Here is a 17,032-nt window from a genome sequence, read left to right as displayed (position 1 = left end):
CAAACAAAATCTATTTTCTATGGTGTTTCTTTCAGTTTTGGATTATTAATACACATTCTTCCTAACTTTGGTGGATAAACAGACTTGGCTTGTTTAGCCATTCCTGATACCGCGACTTAGAGCTTTGATTTGATTCTGATCCCTCCACATACATCATGTGCTCAGGGATGTGTAAATTTGAATCTGGAGGTTGCCTGCTGACTTCTAAGTAAATAGGAATTTATGCAGGCACCAGCATTCTTATAATTATTTCCTTGGGTATCTTGCTGGATCACATATAAGAAGCACAAGAATAATCTAAGTAGTAAGTATATATGCAAATACGTTACTGTAGAAAACTGTTTTGCTTTTATCTCTGTAAACTATAGATTATAAAATGGGTTTCATTATTTCAGTGGTTGTAGTAACAGCTTGGGTAGGACACCAGGGGTCTATCGAAGTTTTTCTTGTAAAAGTGTCTAAAAGACAGCTCAGAAGCCTCTGGAACATTCCCCCTGTGTGGGGGACTGTGTTCAGACTCTCCGTGTTCACACCTCTGCCTCCTTCCAGAGCAGAATCTATTTTTCAGGAGTTTGTTTCCCCCCGAAGGGGTGTAGAGTGTTGCCCCAAAAAAAGATAGCGGGATTTGGATGCTGCCTTCCCCCCAGCCTAAAATCCCATTCTCCCTGCCAACATCGCTTGCTTTTGTGCATCCCAGTCTCTGAGGTTCAAAGAAAAATGCTCCTCTTTTTCATGTTATCCTCTTCTCTTCTGTGCTGTCTCTTAATAGAAAGATACAGGTTGTATATATGAGCTACCTCAGCAGAAGAAAAAAAGCTTTGTAGCCGTCTTCAGGAATCTTTACTACACATCCTCTAATGTTCACATATTGCTTCGACCACATATTTCCAATAATTCCAGGCCCATCTGCATAAATTAATTACCTTGCATCTCTGCAGTTGATAGAACATTACATAAACCTGGAAAAACAACAATTTTAGGAAACAATCAGACTGTAGCACTAAGTTGCTGTAACATTTTTCCATTTGCAATTGCTTTTCGAACCACTCTATCATTGAGAGGGGAAACTCCACCTTTTTCTACACAGAAAGAAGCAAAAACCAGTTGTGTCCTTCCTAGCTTCGTCTACGCTACCCTGGTATTTCTTCTCCTAAAGGGATTTCCCAATTTTTTCTTATAGGTGGATTTAATTCACTTATGCGTCACAGACGTGAGTCAAAATTGCTTTAGGATATGCTTTCTGCCTAAAAATTGAGAATTCATTGATGAGATTTATTTTTTTAAAACAAGCTCAAGAGCCCTAATGACTTTGGTATATAAATAGTCCACAAAACTGATATAAGTAGCTTCTGTCATCTTGCCTTTGACAATTAAAGACCTGCCACAGCTAATGACACCTCATACTGACAATGTACAGCTTCCTTTCTTTCCTTTCTTTACCTTGATAGAATTCTTTTAACAGAAACTTACTGTCCATTATATTCTTTTTTTGAACATACTACTAGAACATATATTTTCAGATAACTGAAAACTACTTTGTGAAGAACAAAGTCTTATGTTATTATATGCAGAAATAGTGCTTTGAAGAAAGTGAGAAAGTCTAAACTTACTGTGACTGTGTTCAATGTTTTCTTTGTTTCTCTCTCTTATCCCTTTCCACCTTAAAATGATTTATTTTTTCCTTAGAATACTTATAAAGAAAATAAGGTGCCTGCTATGTCAAAATATCCCAGCAATGTCCTCTCGCATTGGTATAATTATAACCCTACAGAAGGGGAAGAATTTTAATGCACAACAGTTTATCACAAGAGACATCAACCAACTTATTCATATTAGGACATGAGTAAATTAGCCCTGTGCATTCCATACGAATAGTGCTGTCACAGGATATAAATATAAAATAGAAATAAATGCGATATGCACTGAAATCTTATCAGGCTAGACAAGTATTCTAATTGTGCGAGTAAAAAGAAGTGCTGTAACAAGGGGCCTGGGTGCCTGCAGGCAAGTCTTTGATTCTGTACCTTTCCATCTTGTAACATTCTGCACCGAATATCCTTGTAGTCTTTCTCAGCACAACTTAAAAGACCTCTAATAATTAAAAAAGACAAGAATAGTATCACCTTAGCTACCATTGTAGGACAGATTCTATTACTACTGTGGTTATCACGTAAAATAAGATAAAAAATTAGATGGACAATACTAAAGTAGTCACTCTTTCAAAAATAACTGAACATACTTAAAGAACAGAATTTATAATGGCTACTAAAATGGTGTTTTGATTAATAGATCTGGTCTTTGATAAATTAGATAGATTTATTTACGAATTAGATATTATCAAATGCAACAGATTTGATTACCCTTAATCAAATGACAGTAAGTGGCCTTCAGACTTAGTCTCAGCCAATGCAGCCAGAAAAGCCAATACAAAAAGCAGGCTGCAGGGTGAATTTTGAATATGAGTAGCTCTGTGCAATGTGCTTTCAACTACTCTCCTTTGCAAGGGCAACATTCCACATATTCATCATGCCCTGCTGTCCTAGTGGTGTGCAGAACAAGGAGGGAACCCAGACAGAGCTCTGATTTCTTCATTAATTTTTAGCCAACTTACCAGGTTAGTTCAATAGTACTTATGTATTATATGCCTTTTAAAAAAATAAGGTATCAGAATTTTGACCATCAAATAACTCTCTCACCTGCACGATATCCAGTTTTATTCAGTGATGCCAACCAGATGTTATACAAGTCAATAAACCTCTATCAGCTCAAGTGGGATGTGACATATAATGGGTTTGAACGACACCAGCTAGTGAGTAAAAGCTTGTTGTTTGACTGATACAACACTTCTGCCAGTTCCCGAAGATGTAAATAATTTTTAAATATTTTTGGGTTTTTTTTATTATTTGCTCTTATGCAGCATCTCAGAGCACAGGAAATGTGAGGGATTTCTCTTTCTTCTTATGTAGCTTTAATTGGAAAACCGGATCCTGCAGGAAAACGTTCTGGGTTGTACCCAGGGTGAATGAAAACAGCTAGAAATTAGTTACGATTCCGCTCACAACTCCTGCTGGCTGGTTGTAGGCTAAGGAGGGTGTTGTACAATCTGAATGGCAACTGGGGAGCATGAGGAAGTGCTCTCTGTGAAACACACCACCACGACACTGTGCACTATTGCATCTGAACTGGTGTAGGTCCCCCCTGTTGTCTTCTAGAGGTGATGATCTGAAAGCCCAGGGACATGCCTGCTTAGGGTATCAGGCACTGGTTCTTTTTTGCATTCATTCGTCCTTTGTGCATGTTTTACACTGAGGGGTTTGCTGTATATTTGCCTTTATTCTGTTTTGGGCTGTTGTCTTCTAGAGGTGATGATCTGAAAGCTCAGGGACAGCCCTGCTTAGGGTATCAGGCACCACTTAATGTGGCTGGTTCTTTTTTTCATTCATTCATCTTTTATGCATTTTTCACACTGGAGGGTTTACTGTATATTTGCCTATATTCTGTTTTGGGTGCATCCATTATTGTCACCTTTTGTTTTTCTTTCGAACAAAATGTAGCATCCGTCTGTTAACATTTAACACAGAACATCGCAAATGTACCATCCATTATTGTCACCTTTTGTTTTTCTTTTGAACAAAATGTAGTGTCCATCTGTTAACATTTAACACAGAACATCGCAAATGTACGTAGTACTTTCAAGACCTACAAATGTAGGCTACAAAGATGATGAGGGGACTCGAATATCTCCCTTAGAAGAAAAAGCTGAGGGTCTTGGGTCTTTTTAGTCTGAAGAAGAGAAGACTGAGGGGGGATCTGATCAACACCTATAAATAATTAAGGGGTGGGTGTCAAGAAGGTAGGGCCAGTCTTTTTTCAGTGGTGCCCAGTGACAGGACGATAGGAAACGGGCACAAATTGGAACATAAGAAGTTCCATCTAAACATGAGGAGGAACCTCTTTATTGTGACGGTGGCAGAGCCCTGGGACAGGCTGCCCAGGGAGGTGGTGGAGTATCTGGAGACATTCCAAACCCACCTGGACACGTTCCTGTGCAGCCTGCTCTGGATGGACCTGCTCTGGCAGGGGGTTGGACTGGATGATCTCCAGAGGTCCCTTCCAACCCCATAGCATTCTATCATTCTGTGCTTCTGTGAAATCCTAGTGTTTCTCTGCTGCACAGATCATGTGCCTAAGGAAGCTCTGCAAGATCCAGACAGCCCCAAGCTGCCTCTGGAGTCACTGCAGGATGCTGGGTGCTGGGACAGACAAACAACCTACTTGGGTAAAATTCTGCTTTGTACAAGCAGGTACAGGAAAGGCATTAAATGTCATGGAAATCAAGAAAAGCACAAAGCCTCACTTCAAATTATTCAGAGCAAACAGGAATGTTATTACTGTTTTACCCAAGTGCTGTGTTTCCACAAGTCATTTGTGCTTTCCTTCTTTTTCAATATATTATAAAAAATAAAAGCCGTTATTTTGTTAAGATGAGGAACAGCCAGAAATTAAACATTTTTTCAAGAGCGTCTATCCAAATTTTCATCCCCAAGACTAAGGGAATTCAGAGACAGAAATGAAATTAGAAGTTTCTGTAGGTCCCTGATTCACGTAGGTATGAAGTGTGACTAGCATTGCACAAACTTTTTGCTATTTTTTTCAATATTTATTCTTATTTGGGTTTATTTGGAATGTAAATGTACTTTCATTTACATCCAACCTCTGAAATACAGATGTAGTGTTACTTATTCAGCTGAAACTATATGTTTAATTAGAAAATAAATTTTGAGGCATGTCTTTATGCTTGTCATCTTGTGTTCCATTTCTTGCTTTCCAAAAGATCATTTCAGTGTACTCATAATTTCTGGATTTTATTTTTTGTTTGTTTGCCTAAGTACACAACAAAATACCAATAACCTCTCTTTCCATTTCCTTCTACTGGCATCTCTTGCCTTCTCTCAGTATGAGCAGCACTAGGAAATACCAATAACCTCTCTTTCCATTTCCTTCTTCTACTGGCATCTCTTGCCTAGGATAAAACCAGTGCAGCAGGGAACTGCTCTTCTTCAGGCTTCAGTTATTAGGTTGCTTAAATATATACATAAATTGAAGTTGCAGTATTGAGAAGTCCATGAAAAAATGTTATTGCTCATGAGCTTAAAGATATTTGACGAAGTTGCAGTATTGAGAAGTCCATGAAAAATGTTATTGCTCATGAGCTTGAAGGTATTTTAAGTTCTTTGCTGAATTGTTTCTTGACTGTACCTTTTCCAAAAAGCTCATCACCTAGTGAAGTCTGTATTTCTTTGCTGAATTGTTTCTTGACTGTACCTTTCCCAAAAAGCTCATTACCTAGTGAAGTCTGTATTTAAAAAAAAAAAACAACAAAACAAACACAACAATCTATCTTTTAGATAAATACATCCAACAAAAGAACCTTAATGTTCCAAACTCAAGTGATCAGGAGTTACAAATACCAGAATTAAGTTTGTCCATGTAAATTTTAGCTAGATGTTTTCTACATACCGTATCCTACAGTCTTTAGCTACGTGATTCCATCCTATTTTTTCCAGATCCTTCTTTAGTCAGACCACAGGAGAGGCTGGGATGACCAAATAGCTTTTTGATATTTTTTTGGACCATCCTGGCACAAAGAGCGGCCCCGGGCATTTTTGACTGTGCACAGTTCTTAGTACAGTTATTACTTTCTGCCAGAGCTTCTGTGTGGTGCTCACCACTACTGTATGTTTCACACATTATTATTAATTTAATTGCAAACCCCACCTATGGGGTAGGAGGTTATTATCTATATTTTTCCTAGGAGTTGGCACAGAGGGATGGGGCTGAGGAGAAGAGTCGGGGAGCAAAGAGAAGGGATTCACAGTATCCTAGTATAGATTCTTCACACTTCAGAAACTGCTGTGCTCAGAAGTTCTCAAGTTCTCTATGGTTTTATGAATAGGGTCTTCTCTGTGCCCATGTGGCCGAGTGTGTGTGCTGCTACTTTGATTCTGAAGCCATTGCACAGGAAACTGGCCCCATAAAACCTTGGTATTTTAGTACGTATCTCATGCTCTTCTGCTAGTGGTACATATACTCCGTCTTGATCTATATAGATCAGTGTTGAGAGTCTATCTATCCATACTAGTGAGAAGGTAATGCTTCCCTTTTGCCTGCCTCACAGATAAAAATATTCAGCTGAGAATTTTAAGCACCTAGCTTGGAGTTAAAAACTTCGGCGAGAGTCAGAAATCCCAGAAGTCACATTATTACAAGGCTAAGCCTAAAATCCTCAGTGTCAATCAAACATAGGGACTACCGTAAAAGAATCCACTGATCTGAGTACAAAATTTAAGATTCTGATCCCTATTTGAGGGGGAAAATCAGCATCATGTAGGTCTTTATGTGTCTCATGACACTGCTTACTATTACAGCCACATTAATGTTTGAATTTGCGAATGTTCATCATTCTTCAGGTAGGTGACAAAGTCTCTAGTCAGCTTCATGGTCCCAAAACCAGGGAATACACCACTTGGTACCAGCTGTGAGAAATACCTGTTGGGGGATGTGCAGTATCCTTTAGGAAGTCTATAATAGGATGTAGAATCTATTTCTGCATAGCAATAGTTTAATTAATTTAAAAAGCCCTTATGATAACATCTGCTTTACTTATTACCCCTTTTGTAACTTGTACCAGAAATACAGGAGGGGTCTCCTCGGTGGCAGCGCCCTTCACTAAGGGATCCTCATTCATGCCCAGAGCACATTCCTTGCTCAGTGAGGCAGAAGAGCTGGGGAGAACCAGTATATGATCATGCAAATACAGAATATATCAAAATGCAGATGCCCAAGAAAGAAAAATCTCATTTCTGAGAGTTTGCTTGTACAACTGTAGTATTACTCCTTCAATTTTGTTTTAGTTTGGTTTGAGCTTTTCCTGCTCATGTCAGAGAAAGAAGCGAGTGGAAGTGGTTAAGGGTTGTTGTGAAAAATCTTAGGTTTATTTTTTTCCCTGCCCTTACCCTTATTCTGGAGGAAAGGGGCATAAAGCAAGGAACAGCTTGTTTTCACTTCTTAGAATTTCAATAAAAGATACAGGATGACATAATGTCATAGTCATGCTTTACTTCACTCTAGCTGTCATAAAACAATCTCTGTGAACTATTTTGGGATTTGTGCCCTTTTTGAACATGTTGATGGGCTTTGGTTAGAGTACGTGACCAGCAAATTACCATTGCCATTTTAAGCCCACCAAAGACGACAGAAAACAAACATTAAAACGATATTATTTAATAATAATTACATAAAAGTGGATTTGGTAATTAATTTAGATTCTGCTGACTTGCTAGCTAACCATATGGTTAACTTCAGAATCAATCAAGAATTTCCTTGGACTTCACTTAATTGGGTGACATACGATTTAAGTACATGAAGTGTGATAAATACAAGCTGTCTCAATGAAGATCACTCTGTTGACTTGGATAGTGGTTGAATAAGAGGAACAGTAATAATAAATACATGCATAGGTATTTTTAAGCAGAAATCAAGCCAGCCTAATAGAATTAGCAGCAAAAAGTTTAGTTTTGGAATCACTCTCCGTAGTAATGTACAGTGAGCAGAAGCCATGTCACGCACACACGTGCTGTGAGCCATTGGGTAAAGGCAATGAAAGATAAATTCTCTTTTTTTCATTATGGCTTTGCACTTTGATGCAAATAAAAAGCTGAATTTTGCATGCATTTTATTTACTTTTTATTTTACTCTTCTGGTGTACAAGTATGCTGCCGTTGCTTTGGTTTAGTTAGACTGAACACCCTATTAGGCTATTTTTATTTTGCTTCTCTGAGAAGGAAGTTTACAAAGTTGACTCCAGTGCTGAGAAGGAGCAGATACTCTGACAGACCATTGCTTGGCTAAAAGGGCAATTTCACCGTCGTCATTCAGCTTTAAATCTGTAGTGCGAACTGGATGTTTAACCACATTGTCTAGACACAGAGAAATACACAAAAAACAGCATACGGAAAATAAAACATTGACTTTCTAGTGAATATTCTCTGCCCACATGACTCCTTTGCAACAGGGATGGCAGCCATGTGATCCTTAACCATGACTTATGGAGCTGGGGCAGCCTCCAAAGCAGAAGTGTGGTACTTGATTGGCAGCAACTCAGATACAGTTATAAAAGCGGCTGCTGCCTTCAACTCGAAGACTGTTACAAGATTAGGCTGATGACAATTTTATCTGCTTTTCCAAGCCTTCAGAAAAATCTTTTACCACTAAGTACTGGTGCTAAAAAGACATACAGTTAACAAGTTCCAGTTTGACTTTGGGCTGTGACCAAGTTTATCAACTATAGGAAGTCAAAAAAAGCTAAAATAAGCACAAACTTCTTCATGACTCCAGATTCATTTTAAAAGAAAAAGGCTTTTTTTTTTCCCGCTTTCAAAAAAGAATTTATTGCCATTAAACATTTTTCTGTCACATAGTCCAGATTTTATAGACCTCACTCCACAAACTGTAATACAGCTCTTGTAATGACTTGGTCTTTCTTAGTCATGTATCAGGTTGCTCAAAAATCCACAGGAATTAGTAAAGGCTTGTCTGATTTTTAATTCTCCCAGCTGGTATAGACAAGCAACAGTTTAATTTTTCCCAACTGACCATGATTTTATAGCACCCATTACAGTTATAAATTAATAGTGCAGTTCTAAATAGTTAAAGCCTGATGCAACCACAGTACTAGAGTATCATAGAATAGTTTGGGTTAGAAGGGTCCTTAAAGACCATCCAGTCCCATCCCCTGCCCTGACCAGGTTGGGTTGACACCTCCCACCACACCAGGTTGCTCCAAGCCCCATCCAGCCTGGCCTTGAACCCCTCCAGGGATGGGGCAGCCACAGCTTCTCTGGGCAACCTGGGCCAGGCTCTCACCCCCCTCACAGGAAAGAATTTCTTCCTAATGCTACCATGTCTAGAGAGATACCATTACATTGTAAAAAGTAACCCTATTGCAAAGTTAAGGTTTTTCTTTTGCTTTGTAGAAAGACTCAAAGAATATGACCCTGCTCTGACTTGCAGTTGCTAATCAAGAGAAGTGACTTTAATAAGGTCTTTTCTTTCCTCCCCTTAATACATCAGCCAGCCAACCCAAGTGGGAAGGTGCTAATGTATTACTCTTTTCTGCCTTAGTGTTGTTAAGGTGGTGCTCCAACAGCAGGTGAAATGATTCAAGGGGGCTAACTAGTAACACAGAACACCTGTGATGGCCTTGATTGGTCTTCTCTTTGATTATAAAGCCAGGAAACACGTCAGGTCTGATTCTTTTGTTCAGTTGAGCTTCATCCTGAACTCTAAAGCTGGGGAGGGGGGAATTTTATGTTTGAAGGCATTATATTTATAGTGAAGGCTTATTCATCTGTTAGAAAATCATCTCTGAGGAGGTTCTCTTTGTGTCTGTGGGAGCCACTGAGGGTAAGTAGCAGTGACTTTTCTTATGTTGGATTTGGTGATCTCAAAAGCTTCTTCTAACCAAGATGATTTTATGATTCTTAGCCAAACAGGTAAAGTTTAAGCTAAAAATTGTGATTTGATGCTGTGTTAATAAGTCCTATATGTTGCAGCCCACAAATGTTGGTGTTGCAGCTACCTTTTTTGAGTGCATAGTTGGGGCTGCACCAACCTTATGATTAGAGATAAAAATGCTGCCACAGAAGCTTTTTGTAGTGGAGTGTGAGAAGGGGAGCGGAGAACAGGTACCAAGTAGATCTTTCTCAAAGTACCAAATATGTTCTGGTCACTTATGTTTTATATATGTAGAAGTATGGGGGTTTTGAGGCTATCAGCAGGGAGGTTGTAAGGGATAAAAACAAAGGAACTGGAATTAATTTCAGTGCTGGTTTCACTTGCATGTGGTGTAGACTATCAGAGTAATATGTTATATATCTTAATCTACCTGTCTGCTTCTCAGAAAAGAAATTACATCTGTTGTTTATTTTTCCATTGTGATATTTAGGAAGCATGCCAAGGGTGTGTTATGTTAAAGATTATTCAAAGAGGTAGCACTAGAAAAATATATGTAATGATTATTCAGATTTCTGAAAAAAAAGTACTGTAATGTAGCTTTTGTGTTCTGCAGCAGAAGGGCTTCTGTAGGGCAAGGCTACATATAAATCCAGATCCTGATTTTTCCAGTTTTAATTTAGTTTTTATCTAGCAGATCATGCCATGATCAGCTGGATTCACATATATACCCTTAATTGTAAAGCTTAAATATATACCTTGCTAGCAAGAAAAAAGAAGATAGATGGGGCATTTATTTTTTTTTTTGTTGTGAACTTGCTGCTTGCAGGTAGATTATTATTTTTCTTACAATATGACTTGTTGATACATGATGAGGTAACTGGCCTCTCCTTTAAGTAACTTCTGTAAAATGGAATAAAATATCCAGACAGAGGTAGCTGGATCACTGCTTTCGGTTCTAGACTAAAAGCCTCTGCCAGAGCTGCTCTATCCAGCATTTTGAACTGTCATTTGTTTTTCTTTTTTAATGTTGCGTAATGTCACTTATAAATCAATAATACCAAAATACCCTTAATATTCTCCCTATGATTTTTACATGCACGTTTACTGTGACACTGCCTTTAATTATAGGACAAAAACTATTCCTTACCAAAGCAATGTTATTTTGAGCACTTTTTGTAACCTTAAATAAACGTGTGGCATCTATTCAGGGCCATGTAAAGTACTTCTCCAGATGGCTTGATCATGACAGATAACCTTATTTATTGCTGTGACAGTCCAGGGGCAGGCTGCACCTGTGGTCTCTTTCCCAGCCTGTCCTGCACGCTTGTCTCTCAAGCAACAGAACTTACCAACACTTCTGCAGGGTTGAATCTGGTGGTTGAACTAACTTTATATCACAACTATCAAATTCTTCCCCCAGCTTCAAGCCAGTCAGTGCTTTGTGCATCATTTACACATCCTTTAAAAGTGTTTCTCCAGAGAGAATATTCTGTTTCCTCTTATTTTACTGTCCTTATTCCTGATCCTAGGACACTGTGCCCCTTTTTTTTTATAGGGGGAACCTTGCAAGGCCAACTGTAAATTTGGATGTTGTCTCAATGAAACATTCCTGTAATGTTTTGTGACAAAGATCAAAGTTGCAAAGAATATCTCCCTATAAAGATATATGTAATCTGTTCCCTGCAGAAACATATCACAAGTACAGAAAAAGTTGAAGATCGTAATAGATTCTCTTGCCCAGGTCAGTGGGACAGAGCAGCATGACTGTGTACAAATAAGCATCACCCGTTGCTTAAAGCATATTATTCTCTCACGTTTAGCAAAGCCAATCTACTTCATATATAATTTCTAGTGTTTCTATACAACCTTGTTGCTTTCTCAGTCTGTCTTGCATTGATTTTTTTTTCCAGTGCTGGGTTAATACCTACCTGATTACATGGTACTTGTTAACGTTTTAATATCATTTTGATCATAAAATTCCAAAAAGGAAAAGAAGTCTGTTAATCTAGCTGAAATCAGAGAGACAGAAATTTTTCAATTAGTAGATTTTCTAGTTCTCTCTTCATAATTCTTGGTATTTCCATATTATGTTTTATCTGTGATAATTTTTTTGTTATCAAAGTTTATCCAGCAAGCCAGAATATCAGTCAGCCAGATTTCATAAACACTTTAAGTTCTTTGATTTTTATGGATATCTCCTTTGTCCTCCACAATTAATAAACATGTTAATATTGTAAGAATACAATAATATAAGAATAATAACATAATGTTCTTAATTTCTTTATTTCATAACAATGTAATCATGTAATCAAAAACAAAAATTTCCCAATTGATAATGAAGAAAATAAAAACTTAGATACAATTTCTTTTGTCACATTTCCTACCAACTAACACAGAAGTTGAGATTAGGAAAGAAAAGAAAAAGTTGACAAATGGAAGGGCTAATTGGGTAGCAAAATGAGGCAGCAAAATGCTGAAACCAAAGTTATCACATACAGGTGCATCCTAATTTAAAACAAACTCTTCTGTTATTCATTAGAGTCAGCAGTGGTTGTTTTCTTGACAGTAGAAAACATTGTGGTACTGCTGTCTGATTAATAACTTCCATCCGCAATCTGGGTGTTGCTGACTACAAAGGAATCACTTTCAAAGTGACTCCAATGCTGTATGATAAATGGATGGGTTTCAGGAAAAGGGCTTGATCATAGACAGTGCTGGCCATGGAGAAATTGCTTTGTGTTCTGTTTTGCTATTACTAAATTTCATTTAAATTTACATTTGATTTTCTTTATAGTTTTATATTTTCCAATGCCGTCTTATAAACTTTTATATATTTCTTACAGAAATATTTATCTTGCATCACTACCATTTCAGCAGAAAATGCTGAAGATGACAAATGTTAATAGAGGTTAAAAGCTAGATATTATGTTTATTGGCTTATGTCCACTCCTTTCATGAGCATAATGATATTCAACTTTAATTTTAGATTCTTATAGTGTTTTTCAAGAGTAATCAGTTTGATATTCCGTCAGTGTACAAAGAATGGCCTATGGTCCTCAAATTCCAAACCCATAGTCTGTTTCTAGATTGGATGACAAGTATTTATGCCATATGTTCCTCAGCTTTGACCACACCTAAGTTTTCTTCTTGTAGGAAACTCCCAGAAATTGCGTTGAACTGTTAGTTTATCTTTAACCAGAGGAAATAACACAAGGAAATGACATCTGCAAGTTTAGATGTTAATGTTACACTGAAATTTAATTACTTGGCACCTCTGAAAATCAGACTATAGGATGTAGATTAATTGCAAGTAAATACAAGTACTCACTAACGTGCCCAAGTTAGGTGCCTCGGTACTCCTCCCATAATGAGTGGAAAGATAGAAGCTCTCTTAAGTTAGGTTTAATCTCTGGAGATGCCTTTCCCTTTCTCTGTTCACCACTGAGGAAATTTTGGACAAGAGTTCAAACTTTCAACCTTCAATAAAGGCTTCAGAGTTGGCCAGGAGAGTCCCTGAAGTAATTTTAGTCTTGGTCCTCTTTCTGATTGTCTGTGCAATGTAATTGCTGTATCACACTCTTCATTGTTAAGAAGCGTTTTGGAATTGCCCTGTTTTTATTATCCTTTTCATGTGAATTCATCTAGCTTTACAAGTTATTTTAATGCTAATACATGATACCATGTGGTTCTCGGCAAGTTTTGTGTGGAATATTTAGCACGACTGTGTTGACATTCTGCCAGGCTCTCTGTGAGAGCCGCTTGTAAGAAGTCTTGTTGTCGAATATGATTCACTTGAAGGCAGGTCACAAATCTCAGTCACAGTTCAGTGGATCATCCAGATTTTATTGTCTGAGTTGGCTTCTTTTATGGCTGGCTTCCAAAGCAGCCTACCAGAGTGTGAGCTCAGAAGAGGCAAACTGGGAAATGTGAAGTAAAGGGCTGAGAAGGCACCATGCTGCTAACATGCAATCTGTACTTCGCGAGCGGTCCTCTGGTTCAGTCCTTGACATCGTCCCTTGGGGATAGCAGCAAATTAAACCCTTCTAAAATTCATATCGTTGTTTAGGGGAACAAAGATGCTCTGTCTGTTCTGGAGTTTAGTGTGTCTATTATCTCTGCCATCCTCTTAATCAAGAGAAGCAGCTGACAAGAAATGTGCTAAATATGACTAGCAGGAGACTGCTGATAACAACACTTGGTACTTTGCTTCAGTTAAGAGAATAAAAGTGACAAACCCTGGATAATAAATTCCTTTCCCTTTCCATTTAAAAATACATACCCGTGGTAGCAGTCAATATTAAACATGTCCTTTCCTGAAATCTGTCATCATGTAAAAGATAACTTAGGTCTACGGAGGAGTAGATATCTGGTTTAGAAATATCCATATATCCATAGCAGTAGGAAATATTCTCTTTTGTACTGAAATACCTCAGTTACAAATAACAGAAAAAAGTTGAACCTTTAAAATACAAGTTTTGGTGCTAACGCTCTCAAGAATGTATTGGTGTGTACTGCCATCGTATCTGATGGTCTGATATTCCACCTACACACCGAAATCTTCTAGTAAAGACAATAATATTCCTAGTCAGCAAATCCTGGAGAGTGCTTCTATATCTGTTGTTTATCAAACAATTCCTGGCTGGAACGAGAGGTGAGAAAGCATTTGGGCAAGAATTATTAGAAATATTTATTAATGACATTAACATAAATTATTTTCATATTTTTCTGAATTCATTAAAAGAGTGATTTCTCCTTCACTATAGTATTACTTTCAATACACATATTTTTAAAAAAAAAAAAAATAAAAACAAACAATTCAAACAATCTACCAGCAATAGCTACAGCTTTTTTGTTGTTGTTGTTTTTGCTGTGAGTTTTCATTACCCTCAGGTATATTGATTAGGTAGGAAAGTTATAGCTTGTGTTTCTCAAACACTTGTTTGAGAAAAATATCTGTCTCTTAAAGGTGTTTACAGATACCTGAGTAAAAGACCATGAAATATAATCACAATGAAGAAGGTCATAGCATGTGTTCTGCTATTCTTGGATGCATAGTAAATCTTTTCCTCCTTTTGACATGCCTTCCCATTCTGCTCTTTTTCTGTGCAATAACCTTTATAATTATTATTAATTCATCATGTAATGTATATGTTAGCTTCAGTCCTTCAATAAGCTACGATATTCAGAACAATTAAATCCCATTTTTGAGTATTTTTTCTTGCCTATTTCCATATTACAAGTTGATTTTTTTTTTCAATTCATCATGTAATGTATATGTTAGCTTCAGTCCTTCAATAAGCTACAATATTCGGAACACTTAAATCCCATTTTTGAGTATTTTTTCTTGCCTATTTCCATATTGGAAGTTGAATTTTTTTTTCTTGTCTAATCTTTCCTAGAGGGGTCTGTGTGTTGTTTTGCTTTTTTTTTAGTTCATTATATTTCTTATTTCAACTATTGACAAACAAGTTATTTACATTTTCATTATATTTCTTATTTCAACTATTGACAAACGAGCTAGAGAACAAGAAATTTCTTTCTTCTCTAAATTTTACCTCTTTTCACGCCTGAGTTATTAGCTGACATGTTTATTTTCCAGGCTAGCTTTTTAAATGTGTTTTCCTTCCTTTAATTTATAAATGCTATAATCAATTATTTATACATTATTTCCCCACTGAGTCCCAGGCAGAATATTTGATTGTCCTCAGATAAGTCATGCCACCAGCAAAGCACTCTCAGGCAGCTGACACCAGTTAACCCAGCTAGTTTTTAACCTCTCCTGGGCCTTGACATGTTGAAGGCCAGCCAACAACTCCCTACGTATTGTATTATTGTACGAAACTGGTGTGTTGTACAAGCCCATTCACCCCTTTTGCTGAGTTGGTGTTGGTTTTCCTATTACATACGTGATACAAGATGTACATACAAGATAGATTGGACCGAAAAAACCCAACCCTAGTTATGAGTGAGAAATACAACCTCATTTCAGCTGTGTAAAAGCTTTCTCTCAACATCAGCTCAGCATCAATAATTTGTGAAGAGTCTAATAATCACAGAATGATATGAGGTTGGAAGGGACCTCTGGAGATGATCTACTCCAATCCTCAACAATCATGTTGATATTCATACAGCCTGGTGGATGTTTGAATGGTGTCCACAAGCTATTACAGAATTTATCCAGTTTTTCAGGACAGACTTATATATGTGAAAATACTTTTTTTTATTTTATTCTGAAGTAAAGTTTAAGCAAGAGATTTGTGCCCTTTGCATTGTTACTAATAATGTCCCATAGCTGTTCATTTTTTAACTAAAGAACTAATTTTATAAGTAGATGACATACTGTCTTCTTGACTCTAATTAAAACTTATTTTTGGTCCTTAGGTGTAATGACTACTCTTCTGAGATGAGCTTTTAATTAATGCACAGAGATCCTGAAAGTCCCACCTCTCCACAGTAATGATTGACATCCAAGGATACATAAATTACACTAATTGAGCTTTCCACTTCTACGTTTTTCTGCAGCCAACTCATCAGAAAAGGTAGGAGAACAAACCAACATAAGAAAAGTATTTTGCTGTCATCTTATTTTCCTGAGGGGGAAAATCTTGCAGAACTATTGCACATTTATTACCATGGGTGTCAACTCGTCTCTTCAGGTTTTAGATGTAACATTTGTTTTACTACAAAAATTAGCACTTTTAATTCAGTCATGTACGGTTGAACAATGACATGGTATTCACTATTCAAAAACAAGAATACCTTAAAGGTCAGTGGGCAATGCTTTGGATCACAGTGTGGCATAGAAATATATACTTTCTGAACAGAAGTTATTTGGTATTAAGATATTTCACTGTGTGAATGGTGTTTTATCTCTAAGTGTTTTCTTAATTTTGACCCACAGTTGGAAGCACAGATTTTATACTATTTATTAAGCAATTATTTATTTCTAGGATTTAATTGAGTACTTCAATAATGAACTTTCCTTTGCGTTTAATTTAACTCTACATTATTCTGGAGTCAGTTAAGATGAAGTCACTGAAGTCATTGAATGAAGTCCAGTGTTCTCATCTGAGCTGAAGTCCATTAAAACAAAAAAAAAATACTGATAAGAACATGGTGGATGGAGATTAACCAACAAGAGGTGCTTGAACGTATCAGAGATATTTGGTAGAGGAATTACTTTGAAAATGGTATATAAGAAGTACTAGAAGTAGTCAAGGGGGAATAAACTGGAAATGGGGCCAAACATGCCTACATAAAGATTTGTGTTTAAACGTTAATCCAGGGTGTAATACTAATTTACTCAGTCTTGGAAATTAGTTTTTGTCTGACCACAATTTTGTTTGACTGTCTGGATAACTCTGAACACTTTAAAGTTATAAATAAGGAATAAATAAGTTCATTTTAATTTCTGGTGACTCATGACAAATTTCAGTGAAAACAGAGTGCTTGAAATCACCATCAGACTTCCATGAAAGAAATCTGATTTTAGTGTTTACATTTTATAGTTACCTGG

General features: G+C 37.0%; 1 protein-coding gene across 1 annotated transcript in view; it reads left to right on the top strand.

The window, feature by feature from the left end:
- Nucleotides 1-17,032, top strand: part of TENM3 (teneurin transmembrane protein 3) — a 1,441,984-nt gene that overhangs the window by 764,440 nt on the left and 660,512 nt on the right. The window contains exon 8 of the mRNA XM_014945587.1: nucleotides 15,898-16,055. The gene's annotated coding sequence lies outside the window, so the exon portion shown is untranslated. The remainder of the gene's footprint in view (nucleotides 1-15,897; nucleotides 16,056-17,032) is intronic.

This window comes from Calidris pugnax, unplaced genomic scaffold (genome assembly GCF_001431845.1).
Source record: "Calidris pugnax isolate Ruff unplaced genomic scaffold, ASM143184v1 scaffold58, whole genome shotgun sequence".
NCBI lineage: Eukaryota > Metazoa > Chordata > Aves > Charadriiformes > Scolopacidae > Calidris > Calidris pugnax.
The sequence above is the reverse complement of the archived record's forward strand: the minus strand, read 5'-3'. Positions and strand labels throughout refer to the sequence as shown.